This window comes from Centroberyx gerrardi, chromosome 21, assembly GCF_048128805.1.
Source record: "Centroberyx gerrardi isolate f3 chromosome 21, fCenGer3.hap1.cur.20231027, whole genome shotgun sequence".
Classification (NCBI taxonomy): Eukaryota; Metazoa; Chordata; class Actinopteri; order Beryciformes; family Berycidae; genus Centroberyx; species Centroberyx gerrardi.
This window is the reverse complement of record NC_136017.1, coordinates 11482531-11500880: the sequence shown is the minus strand read 5'-3', so window position 1 is coordinate 11500880 and position 18350 is coordinate 11482531. Positions and strand designations below refer to the sequence as shown.

The 18350-nt window shown below is 44.1% G+C and overlaps 1 protein-coding gene across 8 annotated transcripts in view; it reads right to left on the bottom strand.

The window, feature by feature from the left end:
* LOC139930566 (muscleblind-like protein 2a) overlaps nucleotides 1-18350 on the bottom strand; it is a 56570-nt gene that overhangs the window by 26228 nt on the left and 11992 nt on the right. The window lies entirely within an intron of this gene.

Here is an 18350-nt window from a genome sequence, read left to right as displayed (position 1 = left end):
AAAAACCCCATTCACCCAAACACAGCGACACAGTGCCGAGGAGGGGAAAACATCTCTCCTGCCCAAAGACAACACAACACTGTCGCGGTGTAACATTCAAACTATGGCCCATAGATACACACAGAGGCAGGGCTAAGCGGGTAAACACTCATCCTCTGATTGCACGTTCCCATGCAAGCCATACGGTATATATTTTAAATTGTCTGTGAACCACATCTGTGTTATTTTTGTTCGCCTGTCACGATGTTACCGACGTCGACGTTTACATATCTGGCTGTCTTCACTGTCAGCAGACAAAATTTTAAGAATGAATATGTTTGCAATGCCAACCAGGCATGGAAAGACTGCGAGTTTCTCTAGTGAGTCAGCTGCACCGTGTGTGTGCGCCTGGATCAGCATTTCTATTACATTCATTTACTTCTGTTGGCCCCCCACAGCTATAAAATTGCCTTTAAAGTTAGAAAAATGCAATAAAAAGTAAACTCGCTGAGCCTCATTGCTCAGGATGCCCAAATAAATGACAAATTCCAATTGCAATCACAGCACAACTGTCCATATATCATGATAAAAACCTCTGAATAAGAGCTGTTCTTAAACTGCAACACCTCCTGGAACTGATCCTGGGTCTCGGATTCAAATTACACCCACACCCCCCCGAATCTAGAAAAGATTCACACTGGCCCGAATGGTCCGTGTATATCTGGCATTAACACCCCTCGCCTGGGCTGCACCCTCCCCTCTTCATCAGTTTCCCCCGACCCCCCACCTCCTCCATCAGCCAGGCTGAATGGTCAGAGTGATGACTGTGGTGTGTCTGTGGGTGGCACAGACACAGAGGGCCAGTCTTCCACCCCCTCGGCAGAATAGCGCTTCAGTTGTGGGCCCCTCCGTTCACCACTGTAACATTTGCATTTTGCCCTCAATGGGTGCTCTATCCTCTGCCCTGCCGGAGACAGAGAGTGGCTGCCTATAGGCTGCAGCCGACAGAAGAGCCATAAACGTCCTCGTAAAGGCGACTGGAAACGTGCCTTTATATTATGCCCCAGTGGTTCCAATCGCCTTTAATGGGAAGTCTGGAGGCTTGGTTCTTATCCAAGATGGCTACCTCAAAATGACCTATTTACAATCCTATATTAACAATTCACACGAAGCAACAATGTTGATGAATGAGTGCAGAATCCAGGGAAGGTGTGTGTGTGTGTGTGTGTGTGTGTTTCTCTATTAAGCCTCCTGTCCTCCAGCTGGAGAGAGAGGCTGTGCAGGCTTTACATATCAGAGCCCTCATGATGACTTCCACATGCTAGCACAGCGCTCAATGGCGTGATCAATGGCAGCGGGATTGGCAGTATTGGCAGATTGCAGTCCAGAAAAACCAAATACAATCAGGGAGGAAGAGCCTGGCAGGAAGGGAGCTTAGAAAAGAGTAGGCGCAGCACAAATCAGGCTGTGGCAATACAGTAGGCAGGTTGAAGGTACAGTCTAGGCTGTGGTAGCCTAAAGGTCAGAGAGGTGGGCTTGCGACTGGATGTGTTGCTGGTTCAAATCCCCAGACTGGCAGGGAAAATCCGGGTGAACAAGAGATGCTCTCCCCTCCTTCAACCCACAACTAATCCCTGTAACAGTATGAGTGTGAGTAGGGTATTGCTGAAGAAGAGCATGCATGCACAGCAAATATTCCCTGGGTAAAAAAAAAAAAAAAAAAAAAAAAAAAGGCGATTGACTGTCAGTGAAACACCCATACAGGCAACTACAGCAGGTCTTGTATGTTGTAGTGCTTACATTTGTGCCTGGTATATCCCGGAGCATCTGTTCTTAGATGGCTGTACCCTATAGAGAAACTGTGACAAAGTCTTCTACCCCCCCCTTTATCCGATTGTCCTTCTCAGCGCGAGAGGAGGAGGGCCGCTGTGAGAAACTGACACTAATTTTTCTGACATGAAGCCTGCGATATGTGTAATCCCCTTAGAGCATAGCCGAAGAACCTGTTGTATCCCCACTGACCAGCGAGGAGGGGGTGGGGGGGGGGCAAGGCACACTCTCTCTCTCCTTGCCTCTCAGTGTTTCCTCATATAGCCCTCTTTTCTTTCTCTGCCTTGTCTTGTCTATGTGCCATTTATATCCTGCCATTAATGCTACGTCATTTGCATTGTTGTTGTATACACCCACTGCTCGTCCCCTCTCTTCTTGCACTGAGTGTGGTTCTGCTCAGTGCTTCATTTACATACAAAAATGGCCATATACCATGCTACAAATATCCAAATAAGAGCCATTCTTGGAATGCAACACCTACTGGACCTGATTCTGGAATGACCTGTTCCAGTAGGTGTTGCCTCGCCTCCACATCTACAGAAAGATTCAAAATTATTCTGCTATTTGTTACCTTTCCCACCTTTTTCCTCTTTCGCCTACCTATCTCTCTGCTGTGCCTTCGTTTTTTTGGGTCTTATCTTCACATTTTATTTAATTTAACCACCAATTCTCTGCCTCTTTTGCCTCTTCCTAGGAGATCATTGTAAATAAGATTTGCTCTTAACCAACCTTCCTGGTTAAGTGAAGGGTTAAATACATAACTTATTGTCTTTCTTTCTCTTCTTTCTGTCTCTTTCTCAGTTTGCCTGCTGTGGCCCCATCCCCGTGTCTCTTCCAGGGGCACTAATAGCAGGTTATGGGTCAGCCTATAACTGGCCATGGGGAAACCACTTTAGTGAAAGCCTCCAGCAATGAGAAGCCAAGAGGACAGGCACTCCTGTGCTCAGAAGGCCGAAAAAAGGCAGACCCACTGATCCCAGCACCCGGTAGAGAGGGGAGGCGCTGGATGCACATGGACAGGGCTTCCCTTCATCCTCAAACAAGGAGAGTGCTCCTTCTCAAGGATCCTGTTTTGTTTTTGGACTCTAATGGATCCGTTTGGACTAATGGATCCGTTTGAAGCGGTGAGGCTCCACGACACCAGGAAACACTGAAAATCCATTATGAAATGATAGCCGAAGGCTTTTTGCTTGCATTTGGGCTGGTAATGGAGAACAAGAAACAGCGACTTCCAGTGGGTAAGGACAAGTCGTTTTAATGTAAAGCTGTAGAGGCAACCCCGCACCTCGCTTCCCAACTGTATCCTCTACTGTCCTCCTCTCATCTTTGAATGCCTTGTGTGTTTGTGTATCAAGGGTTGATTACACAGTGGCCTTCTCTGCTACACTTCAAGGCTATAGTAGTGTACACACACGGGCTATTAGATCACAGAACAATTAGCGATAATATGAGTGAATACAAACAAGATCTATCCTTAGTGCCAAGGACAGAGACCAGGTAATTTAGAAACAAGAGTGTTTTATTCTTTCTTCTCTCGAGTCTTTCACATCTAACACACACATGCACATGCACAGACACAGACACACAACTGTGTTGCCTCAGCAGTAATTAAGTGCCTTTGTTTCACCAGCCGTAATCCCACAGATGGAGGAGTAGCACTGTTGCTGACACGCCTGAGATTACCCAAAGAGGGAGGGAGAGAGAGAGAGAGAGAGAGAGAGAGAGAGAGAGAGAGAGAGAGAAAGGTGAGGGAAGGAAGATAGATGGTGTTTTTTTCTTGCTTGTTTGCACTGGGACACTTGCATGGCAGGAATCCCTCTCCCACAGGCCCCAAAAAACAAACACACCCATCTCCATCTGAGGTGTGTATTGAAGCCTGTCTGAACTAAACATGTCTCCACACCCCAAGTATCTTGAGCAACTAATTGCATCCATTTATCTTCTTTTATGAGACGCAAATTGAACATTTTGACAGAGGTTTTTCCATGGGCTGACATATCGTGTCCTTGTTTGTCAATGTGGTGAAGTTGGCCGCGTCTGAATATTCGCAGAATGTTGCGCATCAGCTGAAAATCACATGCTGGTGTTGCTATCATGCAGCACTGGCACTGCAGCTAGCGATCGGTTAGCTCAAACTGCAGCTCAGGCAGTACTGGGAGATGTGAATGCTGTCTGTCTGAACTCAAAGTGATAACTGGACCAGCTCTATTTACACCAAGGCAGGGACACTGGCATTGTTACTCTGAATACATGGCTAATATCCTGTGAAAGAGGAAATAAGACTCTTTACAGTGGACCGAATCAAAGAAAACCTTGATAAAGTGTACTACAATCAACAGAGGGGGTCATCCTGTACATTAAGATCAGTCATGGTATTTTCGGCACTAGAGGCACTACATTCTGTGTGTCTAGTACCACTTCAAGAGCTGTGAGATATACACATACAGGGTAAGAAACTACATTTTTTGTCCACCGCTCACTGTGGGTGAAGGATTTCAACATTCACCAGTCACCTGCATTATTTCACCAGCTAAATATGATTTACAGAAGAGAAAAGAACTTCCATGGGACAGACAAAGTCTATAGGCATCTGGCTGATGGCTGAGGCTACCGTCCCACCCTGTGTGTGCTTGTGTCATTGTTGTTGCTGTGTTTTGGGAAGGTGATGGTCGAAGTGTCTCCACGGGATTGTTGTGAGGCACCTGCAGAGTCCTGGTCCCTGCTGCTAATCCAGCTGGAGGCTGGAGCCCTGCTTCAGTTAATCTGATCATCTGTGACCTGCTGAGACATGAAACCCACCCTCCAGAGCTCCTCTAATCTGCACACACACACATATACACACACATGCACACACACACACACACACACAGACAGGGACTCCGGCACACAGTGTGCACATAGTTGGCAGGTACACACAAACGCTCATGCCAGCATGCACTCACTCACACACATACAGTACATTTGCACTCAAGCAACTCTGTTCCTCTCTGTCTCTCTCTCTCACACACACTCTCACACACACACACACACACACACACACACACACACACACACACACACACACCCTGAAGAAAGGCTCAGCTATGACAATGCCATCTCTCAGTATGTTGACAGGTGAGTCAGAGCTAAAAGACTGAGGCATTAGCCTGCTTTCGACTAGCTGTCATTTCCCTACTCTGAGATGTCTATTTCAAATAACTGTGAATCTGGGAGCCAAAAACATCAGCCTAAATCAGGGGGTTAGCATGAGTGTATACTACACAAGGTATTGATACGAACACGCCAAGCAGTTCACAGGCTCGTTCGCACTGGCATTACAGCAGTCCTATAGCCTACTGGAACTTCAACTTGATGACTGTTAGGAGCAATGCCAGGGAAAGATTTGATAGAAGTAGGCTAGATGATGTTGATGCCCTAGTTTGGAAAGATGCAACTGTGCCACAGACTCAAGGGGAAACAGCAGAAAGCTAGTAGGCCTTATTTTAACTTCCTGATTTTACATTTGTTAACAAATGCCTCCATTTCGATCTGTCTCTAGTGATAAAAGCCACGACTACTCTGCAACATCCCATAAACAACGCAAAGCAACTAAAGACATCGGAGAAAAAGGGGAAACAAACAATCAGGGAAAATTAAAAATGTTAGCCTACATCTTCGTTACCCACTGGCTCCATCGACAGCATGTCAGCGCATGTTGAGGAGCCGTGTAAATCCATAAAACAGATAAAGGAGGATAATGAGATGGAAGGGAGCAAGCAGATCTATTCATCAAAGCCCCTTTCTAACACACTCAGCAGATAGGGGCAGACAAATTTCCAGCGCCATCCCCCCAATGCTACGCTGTTGTATGGCTGTCTACTCTCCTCAGTTTGGAGATTACTGGTTTTGTTTTATAATTCAAACTGCAGAGCAACTAGCAAGCCCAGTTGCTCAGTGAAGAAGTGTACTTTTTTTTGTGCAAGTCCTTTTGGGTATACACACAACCAAAGGGGAAATACGGGGCACCCTTGGCTGGATCCACATGTTGTTTTTTGGTTGTGATGATGAGGCCTCTGAGGAGGTTTTCTCCTGCGGGCCTGAAGAGACTCTGAGGGCGTTCAGAGACACAAAAAAAAAAAAAAACAGTCCTCTTGAGGTAGAGAGAGCTGAAAGAGTGCCAACACTTGGGTTTGAGTAATAAGTGCCCTTTGGTCAAAGAGATGAGATAAATAAGCCAGGGTATGATGACTCAAACACTTCACATCTTAAAATCACTGGATAGAGGTAAACAAACACGTTGACCACACCACCCACCACCTGTCCATCTCATTACCCTCCTCTCATCTCTCCGTTTTCTCAAAGCCAGGCTAGGGCTTCATGGAGCGAATGAGGCCAAAAGAAGAAGAAAAGTCAGGTCTATGTAATGAAAAACAGAACGGAGGTGTGAGAGTGGTTTTTCAGAGGCAATATTTGCCTGAGTCTAAGGCAGAATGCAGTCTAAGTCTGACCTATAGGCTGAGGCTGTCTGTGTCCTGGCCAGTTTTAACTGCAAAATGGAAATTAATTTGTTTATTTATCAACCATGAAATGCCTATTTTTTTTTTTTTTTTAACAAACACTAAAAAAAAAGAAAATTACAGGGAAAACAATCAATGCTGCCACTGCTGTCTTTGCCGGAGCCATACAATCATTAAATCCAAAGCTCATCCTAGCATGGATGCTTTAATGGTGTGCAACAGCAAGTGTGTTGCCAATTTATGCCCCCCACTGGTCCCACTTCTCTTTCCCTCTCATCCTCCTCGCTCTCCCTCATTCCTTCGCCCACCATGGGTTCACCCAACTCTGTAACGGTGTGCGCTGCCAATTAGTGTCCCCCACCTGTCGCCGTGGGTCACTGGTGCAGGCATCTGCTGGGTGTGAAATTGGCCATCTCACTTTCGTCCATGAACTTTGCATGGCCCCCCTGTCGGCCCAAACACACACACAAACACACACGCACGCATGCACACCCACACACACACAGAGGCACAGATCTGCAGCCTTGACCTAAAGATGACCTCTATGGCATGGCCACCCTGTGTCGTGGGGGAAAGGAGGAAGGGTGTGATACAAATAATAACTCTGACTTGGACTGGGTATTGAAAAACAATACCTACTAGGCAAGTATAGATTACCATACAGATATTTGGGTATCAAACGGTATTAAAAGGTACTGAAAAGCTTTGAAATGTTGTATTCTTAACAACAGAAGTCAAGTTTTATTCTTGTTTGCGGGGATTTGTACTGAGGAACTCAATTGAAAGAGGTCTGATTCTATTTAGAGACGCAGATGGCAAGTCAAAAAGAGGTATCAAAAAAAGTATCTTTTAAGAACCGGTATCAAGTTTGAAAAGCAGAGCTGGTATTGGTATCAAAACATTTACAACATTACCCAGCTCTCCCTCTGACTAGAGAGTTGTAAGCCTTTCATATACTGAGACGAGAGTCACTTACACTGACTCCAAGACTTTCATCCAGGCGAGCTCTATCAAATTATCCCAATTTGGAGCAGCCACAGTCTAGCCTATTAAGTCTGATGTTTCCGAGGAACGTAAGACATTGGCCATGAATAAATTATCTTCTGTAACTTTGTGACATTGACTGCAACAGCAATACAGTTGTGTATGATCAAACAGTTGTTTAAGTGAGACCACGGACACATACCAACATCAGCTTTATAGCTCTTTGTATTCTTACCATATGCAATGAGGTGCCCAAACTGAATTCATGGAAGTCCAAGTGTGATTGGCTCTTCTTTACATGTATGGTGAGGGTGTAAAATGAAAAGTTAGTGTGCAAGAAAGAAAACACCAGCTCATTAAATGGAAGTGCTATTTTTGAGCTGGTGGTCTTAGCTTTGCTCATGAATATCTGCAACACAGCAGACGGCATAGAGAGCGTTGCACAGCAAATTATGGCATGTTCCACTTTTACTGTGCAGTCCATCACTGCCACTTGTCAAGCCTGACTAGGATATGAGTCAAAACAAGGACATTTCTCAGAAAATGAGGAAGTTCAGACGGGGCCAATTCCACTGTAATTCACTTTAAATGTTTTTTTAGAGGACAGGCACAAGTCAATCACTAACAATCCAACCACTTATTCCTCATTCCTTGATTTTTATATTGACACACCAACATGCAGGCTACACTGAGCTGTTATACAACCTCAATACTGACACATCTTCACATGGGATGTCATGCTAGGTCAGGTTCAGAACAGTCTGTTTGATGCAGACCAACAGGATGTCATTCAGACAAAAAAAGTGGAGGGGAACCGATTCCGGTGCAGGGCCCCTAAAGGTTGGATTTCTGTCGCCTCATTAGGTGGAGCCAATTAAGAAGATCTCTGTCTCATTATAAAAACTGGCCCCTGGGAGCCAGCTGTGCCTGTCTGTCTAACTGTTTGCGGCTCCCTAGGTGTGTGTGTGTGTGTGTGTGTGTGCATGCTAGGGTGGGGGGTTGTGGAGCATCTTTAGCTTCCTTAGATCCACGTCTTTAAACTGACTTGTAAGTCTGCCCATTTTGTAACCAGAAGAGAAATAAAAGAAGCCTGGTCAGAGCCTAGGCAACATATTTCCTGACCAATGATTGTTTTGGATATTTAATACGGGCTACAGCAAACTGCATATGCTACAGGCTATACAATGAACATACTGTACAGTACCAGCACAAGGCATCATTGGCTTTGCCAGGGAAAAAACACCAGGGCTAAGTGATTAATTTTCCAAGTGTGGCATAAATTTTCAAGAGAAATCATGTAAGGCAGACTGAACAAAGGAGAGTAAAAAAATGCTAGCCTGAGTAGAAATGAGAATAGGAGATCCTGAGTCTATCTTGCTGAGATAGATCTGATGTGTGATGATGATGAGGCTAACTATCAATAATTAATGAGACCGATACTAAAGGTCAAGCACGCAGCAAGCCTCCTGCCTGACTCTCTATAGATCTGCCTTCAGCTTTACTGCAGATGTGCTCACAACAGCAATGGCTACTGCAGTAGTAAGGGGGTTCAAGTCCAGCTGGCTTAGAAATCATCAAATGTGAGGATGGCATTGATTCTGCGGCACAGATTTTAGGTTGCTATTTTTTATAGAGAAAAAAACACAGAGAATCTAGTTTAACAGCACTGTGGGGGAGAGAGAGAGAGAGAGAGAGAGAGAGATATAAGGGAAGAGAGAGAGAGAGAGAGAGAGAGAGAGAGAGGATGAGTCAGAGGTAGTGGGTGGATTGGGACCAGGTGAGACATTGGTACAGCAGATGGGCAGATTTTCAGTGCTGAGTCTCACATCACATTGCAGGCAGCTCATTGGGTGATAAGCACCTACTACTCAATCTGACATGTAAGCCCTACTGTATAGTTTACATTTTACAGAGAAGATGTACGGGGATGGAATTCAAGTTTAAAACTGGAACTCAGGCCTAACAACGACTGCCTAGCATTCGCAGGGTGGTAGTGAGTAGGGAGACCGGTCCGGGTTCAAGCCCCCTATCAGCCTGCTGAAGTGTCCTCCAATTGCTAGAGGACAAAATTTCTTCCAAAACATAACTCCAAACACTATTAACCACACATTATCAGTGCTAGCAAACACTAAAGTCTACTTGATAAACCACTGAACAATAACCAAATCACTGGCATAGCCTACCAGGTCAACAAATTATGATTTAAAACCATTTTAGAAGTATGAAAATCTGAATTATACTCTAATACTCTCACTAATCTGTTTATAACTAATTTTGTCAAGTACATATATGATACAGCTAATAACAAATGGGTTTCCTACTCAACACGTGATGTAAGCTATGTCTCCAACTTTACTTTTCTATTCAGTTTGTGACAGTGCGACTCGAAGGAGCAGCGGCATATTTGATGTTTGTAAACTACATCGACAAGAAACTCCAGGTTTGAATGCCAGCTTAGTGCATCACAGCAACTGAAATAAACCTAAAACAAAAATTGACTTGGTCGGCTGTTAATTTACCTGGGCAGGCTGCCAAAATATTATCAATATATGGAGAAATCTGCTATGAAGCACACACCACAGATTTTGTTATTTCACAAAAGCGAGGAGTTAGATAGTTTTTCCAGGCTGCAGGCCTTTATTGAAAACAGAGGTGCTGATTACAACGCAGAGCAGATGTCTTATAATGTCTGTGATACCGAACCTGTCTTCGTTACATCCACACCTGGGAGCTGCACTGTGCAACCAGTCTACTGTTCTATTGAACCACAGTCTTCTACTGTTCTACTGAACCACAGTCTTCTACTGTTCTACTGAACCACAGTCTTCTACTGTTCTACTGAGCTGCTCTGCTGGAGCAACTAGAGGTTAGGTGCCTTGCTCAAGTGCAGCTCAACAGTAGCTGAACTAGTTGGATACCTGTTCTCCTAAGAAAGAATGATACATACTGTATTACTGTACTGAGCTATTCTAAGAATAGTGGCTACAGTTGGCTACTTCTAGTTCTGCAGCAAGACCCAGAGGGGGACACTGCACTGTGGAGACCATAGCAGACTCTCTCTCTCTTTCTCACACACACACACACACACACACACACACACACACACACACACACACACACACACACCGATGTGGGTCAGACCAGTGGCCCAATTAAAATGTTAACATGTACTGTATCAACTTCTCTGATCAACAGCAGTACAGTGGAATACATCTAAGAGCAGAAAAACTTTGATATATAAAGATTTATTCCCAATGAAGTCATCATTTACAAAGTGAAAACACTGAGATGAGAATGTTATATCATAGGAAGATGGAAAAAAGTAGGAAAACAGTAGTTTCACTGGAATGAATGGGGATTGAGTGTCACCGGACATGGAAAATGCCATCATTCAATTAAATTCGACCATGTTCTTTTCCATTCAATTGTAATCCATTCTGTCCTATTCTATTCTATTCTAACCCTTAACACCCCAACCTAGAAGATGTGCTCTCTTGTTAAGTGGCTCCTTTTGGTATGGAGCTCTGCATGGGGAAATTTACACTGAGCTATAAATAAAGGTTAAGCTTGGGTCAGTGATGTTTACATGTGACCCAGGTTCTACAAGCTGTTCTTTTTCCTCCCAAAAGGAGTTTTGCTAATGTTGCTACTAAGTTAAAATGCAAAGCTGTTGCCAGATAAGAGGCTGTGTTCTTATTTCATGATCTTTCTATTCTTTCCATGTAAATGTATGGAAGCTGACCTGCTAAGTGTTAAACAACATGTTAGCAGGGTACACATTAAATCATAGATTCTCATACAAACTACATGCTTTTACATTGTCTCTAAACCAAAACACCTCATGCCTGGCTATCTCCACTGTCAACATGGTAAGAATAAGAAGAAGTAAAAACATGTAATGGCAACAGCCTTAAACAGAAGCTAGCTAGTTAACTGTACACAAGAACTATCTAAATGGCTTATGTGTATCTATTTCAAGTCATGATGTCAGACTGGTGTGCTGTAAACAAAGCCGTGGGCCCATCAGCATTGGTAATTAACTCCTTCTGCCGTCCTGTCACGACACTGACTGTGTCCCAGGGAGTTTACTGGATTACATTAAGAGATGGTAACTGCTACATATAAACATTTTCTAAGGAAATATTTTGACATGTATTTATTTGTAGAGGCAAATTACTAAAAAAACAAGTTAAAAAGCGTCCATTCATACAAAATATCCCCCCATAAAAACACTGTTTGGTATCAGTATCAATTTTTTTTTCAAGTGAACCAAGCCATAGATATAACTAACTGATGACTAACTGGGCCTGGGTCATAAGACTAAACCTGTGAGTTGATCTGACCTCCTCCTCCTCCTCTCTTATCTTTCCCTATCTCTCGCATTTTTTTCCCCAAATCGGGTATGAGGGGGGTGGGGGTGGGGGTGAAATCACGTGGATCAAATGAAATCTGGCATGGTTTGAACTGGGAAGACAGGGAGAGTGCGTGCATGTGTCTGCGTCCGAGGAGGCCCAGCGAAGGAATGGTGGCGGCGGGGGTCTCCTCGGGGCTCATCAAAGCGCGCCGCCCTCCGCCGCAGCCCCATGTTAAGCTCAAGTCAGTGCCTCATTGTGTCTGTGAATGACCCCGGGGGAACACCGGCACCCGCTGCGCTGCATACATTCCCCTCCACATGTTTTCTCTGCCCAGGGTGTGGCCCAGTTCGAAAGGATTACGCTGAGGAATGCAGCCGAGCCCATCTTTTAAAACAAGGGGGGGATCGGGGGGAGGGGGATGAGGCCACGGACGTAAAGTTCATGTTCACTGAAGCTTCCTAAAGATCAAATGCAAATGCAATAAGCCCAGAAGTGGGAAGTTAGAGTTAAGTCAGGAGAAATCTCTAAACTTAAAAAAAAGTGTTTTTGGTGTCTGTGAAGCTCTGAGTTCCGCTGTCTGGTTTCTGTCTGGACTGGTTGCCATGGGGTGACAGACTAAACTCCGCGAGGTCGGAGGCACTTTCCCACTGAATCTTAATAACAATCTTTGATAATTGGTTTAAAAATCTTGCCCCGGTTCCCTGCCTGGCTGGACCTGTCACTGGCAGACAGGAAAGCCCCCTTGCTCCCTCCTCCATTTCCTTACTCCCTCGCTTGATTCACTTGTTCCCTTGCCTTCCATTATTCTCTCGGCAAATTAACACCTGCCTTCATTTCTTTCCTTGTTCCCTCGCTTCTTCGTTTTCGTGTTTCCTTTCAGCCATCTCACGCCCCCAAAAAACACTTACGCTCTTTTGAAACAGAGTCCGGATTAAGATGTTCTTACCAAGTGAGGGAAAACCAGGGCACTTTACCCCCAGGGGGGCCGGGCCGAGTCTGTGATAGAAATGAGAAAACACTGCGCACACCTGAAAGCGCCTACTATTGTTTCTCCGGCTTTACCACTTTCTTTTTGACAACTCCAACTTGACGAAACATGATAGTGCCAGGATGCACCGAACTACCCCCCAACACCCAGACCGTTATTGAAGCTCACTCAGGCGTGGACGTCACCTGGTAAAATCTGACTGGTCACAACAAGCGGGGGAGAAAAACTAAACAGCACATTATCAAACCTCTGATCTTCTGTGTAAAGGCTTCAGCCCCTTATGTTTTGCAAAAAAAAAAAGCAACTCAGAACCTACACAGAGAGATATACTTGCAGATATATGTCAGCAGCACATAGGAACAATGTTTTTCCAGTGACCAAGACATACTTCAAATGATTGTTTTCTACATGAAGAAATATATTTTGTAGCCATTTTTTGTATATTCTGAAACATATAAACATATATAAACATATTCTGAAGGATTTATACGTGAAATGCATTTTTTGAAGTATGGGAATTAGTTTATCTATTCAAAAGGGGTTTTTGTTTTAGCCCTTCTGCTTTTGCTTTCAAATTTTTTTTTTTTAGAAATCTTTCTGGTATGTGTTGTTTACAGGTGAGAGACTATTGAGTGAAAGCTAGAAGAATATGTCACATTTGTAGAGTGACAGGCAGTCAAGAACCTTCATTGAGTCCAACACTGTGAATGTAAATGGTCTCTACTGCAGTGGGAAGAAACGACACAGTCAGCATGAACAGAGGTGGAGACAGAGCACTAAAGAGAAAGAGCTGGAAAAGCAGAGAAATAAACATCAACAAAAGGCTACTGTGAGAGGCATGGCCAGTGTGACATCATCACATGACTGGTGTGATTGCATTTATTCCATTAAGACAGATACCCTCACTCATTCCCTAAAGCCCCCCCAACACACACACACCCCCACCACACACACACACACCCTTACCATGTGATGGTTTCCATGGTAACAGCGCAACAAGTATCAAAGAGCTTAAAGGAAAGAGCTCCGACCAGCTGACATCAGCTGTGACGCTGTTGGAAATGCATTGCTGCTCGCATTCATTATCTATGTACATCTGCAGTGAATGATGAGGTCCTGGTGAGGGCCCAAAAAATTAATAGGTTTCACTTGGACTTGGACTCACTCAAGAATGCTGCTTATATCGCATTCAGACACTGGAATGGATTCAGACATTCAGAATCCATTCTGCCTGATTTTACCTCTTGTTCCTAAATTATAAACTTCTTCTTTATGATATGTGGTAGTTCCAGCAATTGTTGTCTATTTTTATGGAGATAACTCAACTATCACGACAAGTGCGCTCACAGAACTGGAGCTGTTCGTTGAGAGCTTTGTGCCAATGCCATTTTGCTACGCTACCTTAACCCTATGGCTTTATCTTGTCCTTCATTTGTTTATCCACTGGTGATGTATGTCCTCGTCATGTTTCAATAATCTCTGTGGGTATTAAAATGTTTCTATGCTGCTTATACAACTGGAAACTATCTGCATTTTGATTGGCCAATTAAAAAAAGCCTGGCACCTTCTACCAAACCTGTTCGCCTGTACAGTTTTAGCTAGTCTGCATGCAACTTTCCTGATTCAAAAGATACATTTTCATGTTGTCTCTCAATGAAAATGAATGATACCTGGTTGGCCATCTAATGTCTGCCAACCCAATGTGAGATGCAGCTCCAGTTGGAGAGAGATGAAGCGGCTTCTCCTATTCTGAGAGACGACAAATGTAGTGTAGACAGACTTTATTCTAAAGCCCACAGTGGAGAGCTGGGGGACAAAAAATAATCCCCTAGACGTTACGCTATAGAAATGCTGAGAGCAGCGTGGCAGAGTCAGGACGCTGCATGCTTTACGATAGAGGAAGGAGCAGCAGACAAAGCAGTGACAGCAATGATTCCTCATCGTCAGTCGTCCAATGCAAAGCGCACCAACGGAAAATGCAAAGCCAGGCGTTTCGGCCGCCGTCGCCTCCACAGGTCACTACTCTTCCACAGATGACTGTTTATCTGAGTTGCTCCAGTGGCCTCTGCTCGGCTGCTCCCATACCGCACTCCACCCCCCCCTGTCCTTGCCCCTGTCTCGGCCTTGGCCCATGGTGAGCCCTCTGGTCTGGTGACCGCCCTGCCTGGCTGCTGTAGCCTTAGACAAAGACAAATCTGAAAGGCTTGGTTGTTCTCTGGGTCTCTTCAATAAGGAGGGATGCACACACAGAAGCGAGAATTGGATTATTCTTTCATATTTCATTTGTGCCCAGCACAAAATATACACTTCAACCATAGTCTTTTTTTAAAAGGTGTGGAATAAAGAGCTGAATCATAGAAGGGGTGGTAGATATTATTTGCCTGACATGTTGGTGATGATGGTGAGTGGAGGAGCAATGACAGCAGCCATTCTGAATAGTCAAACTGATGACACTGTGTCAAGTGTTTTGCATTTTGAAGTAGACCACCTGTGTTGTGGGAGATGACGTTGCAAAGTGCTGGTCAGTTAGAGCTATCCATAATTTGCATAAACTCATCTAAAAGTCATTATTTTGTTATAAATGTTATGCAGCCAAACCCTTGGTGAATCAGGGTGCCAGTAATTAAGTCACGAATCGTTCTCTGGCTCTGCTTGGCGGAGCAAGAGCACACCTTATTGTAAGGTTTCTTAAACTTTGGATCAAGTTTATAAATTAAGTCAAAATACCTCCGCTGGTGCAAAGACAAAAGATACAATTTGAAAGAGCCATGGCCACTGTGGTCAAAACCCACGGGGCGCTGGTGTGGTTGCCTACCGTTGTCTGACATGTGCGACAACACAGTTACGCCTCCTACTCTATTCCTCTCCTGAGCCTTACCTCTCAAATGTTTGTGAAAAGGACCCTTCTGATCGTTGGCCAAGTCACGCCTGGCAGCACACAGCCCTGGCGTGATAACCCTATCAGGTGAGAAGACCCAGGAAGACGATACGGGCGTAATGGGGTGGAAATCAGCCCGGCGTGGAGCGAGACACATTTCCTAATGCATAATAAAGCATTCATTCTCTTAGCCGTCACGAGGAAAGTCTTTGTGAGAGAGGGGCTGAGTTAAAGTACAGAGAATCCTGTATTCTCATTCTGTCACTGGGCTGTATGGAGAAAGAGGGGGAGAGGGGGAGAGAGAGAGAGAGAGAGAGAGAGAGAGAGAGAGAGAGAGAGAGAGAGCAATAGAGACAGAGATCTGACTAGCCATATACATTTTACAATTTAGGCATTTAGCTGATGGTCTTACCCACAAAAACCTACAATGAGAGTGACAGGATAAGCTTAAATTCCTAGATGACCAATATTACAAGCCACTAATAGTAAGGAGTGCAAGGGTCAAAGCCACAACACCCAGACAATAGATGTAACAAATATTCCTGTGTCTCTAGGATGCTATTGTGTGATAGGTATAATATTAGGTAAAGAAATAGGAGCCATGCAGAAAACATTTCTCTCTCTCTATACACACACACACACACACAGACACACACATCCCCTTTACCAGTTCTTCTAGGCAGCACAGCTGCTTCTGAGGGACTGTGGGGCAGGGAGACACTCCCTCGATCTCTATGACAAAACACACTGCACTCCAAAGGGGTTTAGAAGCAGCAACTCCATTTTAATTGCATGCACACTGCAAGTGCAGGCAATTCCTTATAATGTTACTCTGTTCACTCAAGGTACAGGGTTTGTTTGTCCACTGTTTTTCAGAGGAAACGTTAGTGAGGACAGTCTAAATGACAGGGATGACTGATCTGAGTTTTCAAGGAACAGCAAAATCATGTAATGGGCAGTGGATGAATGTCAGGCCTTCCCTTGCGTGGCGCAATAACAAATCGATCCCGATTGGAGTCAGCTGTTTGGTCATTAAGCCGTCACAGGATCTGACACAGGCTGGCAGCTGGGAAAAAGCGTCACTCAATGGCTGATTGCCGAGCAATAACTCAACGAGGCTTACCATGAACTAAGTCCTCGCCAAGAAAACAGCTGAGAGCCCCGTAAATATGGCTCATTTTAAGCAGGTCGAATAAATAAATGACCACGAGCAACCGGGCGATACATGTAATGAAGTGGGCTTTCCAACACTCCAAAGACCTTAATGGCTTTTAAGCTAACGGTACTAAAGGTGAAAGTGGTGGAGCTGAATCCAGAGAGCAGAGCTGGTGTGGGCAGAGTGCCATGCATTTCAGGAAGGAGAGGGTCATGACTAGATGACGGCCATAGTTTGCATGCAATATGCATACGGTTGTTCAATGTATTTACTGGATGGGGGAGTTGCGTGAACATTACATTGAAGTTATAACTCAAACCTCAGCAATGCAGTAACATGTTGAAAAATGGAGCTACCTCAGTTTGGTTTATTTACTGATATCAACTAGATATCTACACATTATATATAATAATCTAAAATCATAATTCCATGATTACCATGACAAAATGTCAGTGTTCAAATAGTCCTTTCTTTTTTGTTCAATAACTCTTGTATATCGAACTCGCTTGACTTTGAACTTTTAATTTGTTATTTGGGTTCATTTCCTTCAAAAGGTAGATCTGCAAGCAGCCAAGCTCAACATTAAAATTTTGACTGGTTACAAAAATTCCATGACATTTATAAAATTTCTCGGTATTTATAATTTTCAATAACTTTTCAAGGCCTACAAACCACTATTTTCCAACTCATTCAATGACTTTGGCAGGTTTCCCAGGACGGTAAGAACCTGGTATTAAGTCAATAGGTCGTGGCACAATGTGAAACTAGTCTATCTTTTGTCTTTGACTTCACACACGACCTTGAAAAAGGCGTAATACACTCTCAACGCACTGCGCTACTATATATTTGAAATGCTGCTATAGTTCATACTTAAGAAAAAAGCCAAACTCCTCACAGCTACAGTGTTCTGCTCTAGTTTCTTTGGCTATTTATCATTGTCACAGCTGTGTTTTTTTTTTGTTCACACAGCTTTGAAAATAATGGGGTGCTCTTCATTGCAGTCGTCTCATTTGCAGTGTGTGGGGGCTTGTGTGAAGTGACCTTGTTATAATTGGATAGACTTTCAAAGTATCTGAGTCTTACGCTAATTTGAGATATTTTGCCACTATGAAAAAGCAAACTCCGCAATAAAAGGCTTATTGAGCATATAACCAAAATAACAGCGACATAACTCCTGATATGAAGGGTAAAGCACAATAAACTATGGGCCTTTATTCAAGGTGATACTAGTCCAACATGGTTTTATGGCCACTAGTGGATTTACAAATCAACCACATGTATTCAATAAAGACAAATCAATCCAGAAGGAACTGAGATGCCAGACTGCAGTGTACAACAAAGTATCTTTACCACATCTTCTAATACATGCACCACTCCTTGGATCTCTGAAAACTAAACGTGACAAAACAAGCTGTAGCTGTTTATGTTGTTGTTTGCTGCTTCTGTGTGGCAGCTGACATGCACCCAGGAATAGAAGCCTTGGAACGACTTAAGGCGATCAGATGTTCGTCCGTGAGTATAGATGATGGACATGGCATGGTAACATTAGAACTTACCGTATAAAAAACCAAACGCACGCGCATACATGTGTGCACACAGCACACACACACACCTGTGGTGACACTGAACATGACAGGAGACCTCTTTGGCCTTTCGCTTCATAGGTCAGGCTGGTCTGGTAACT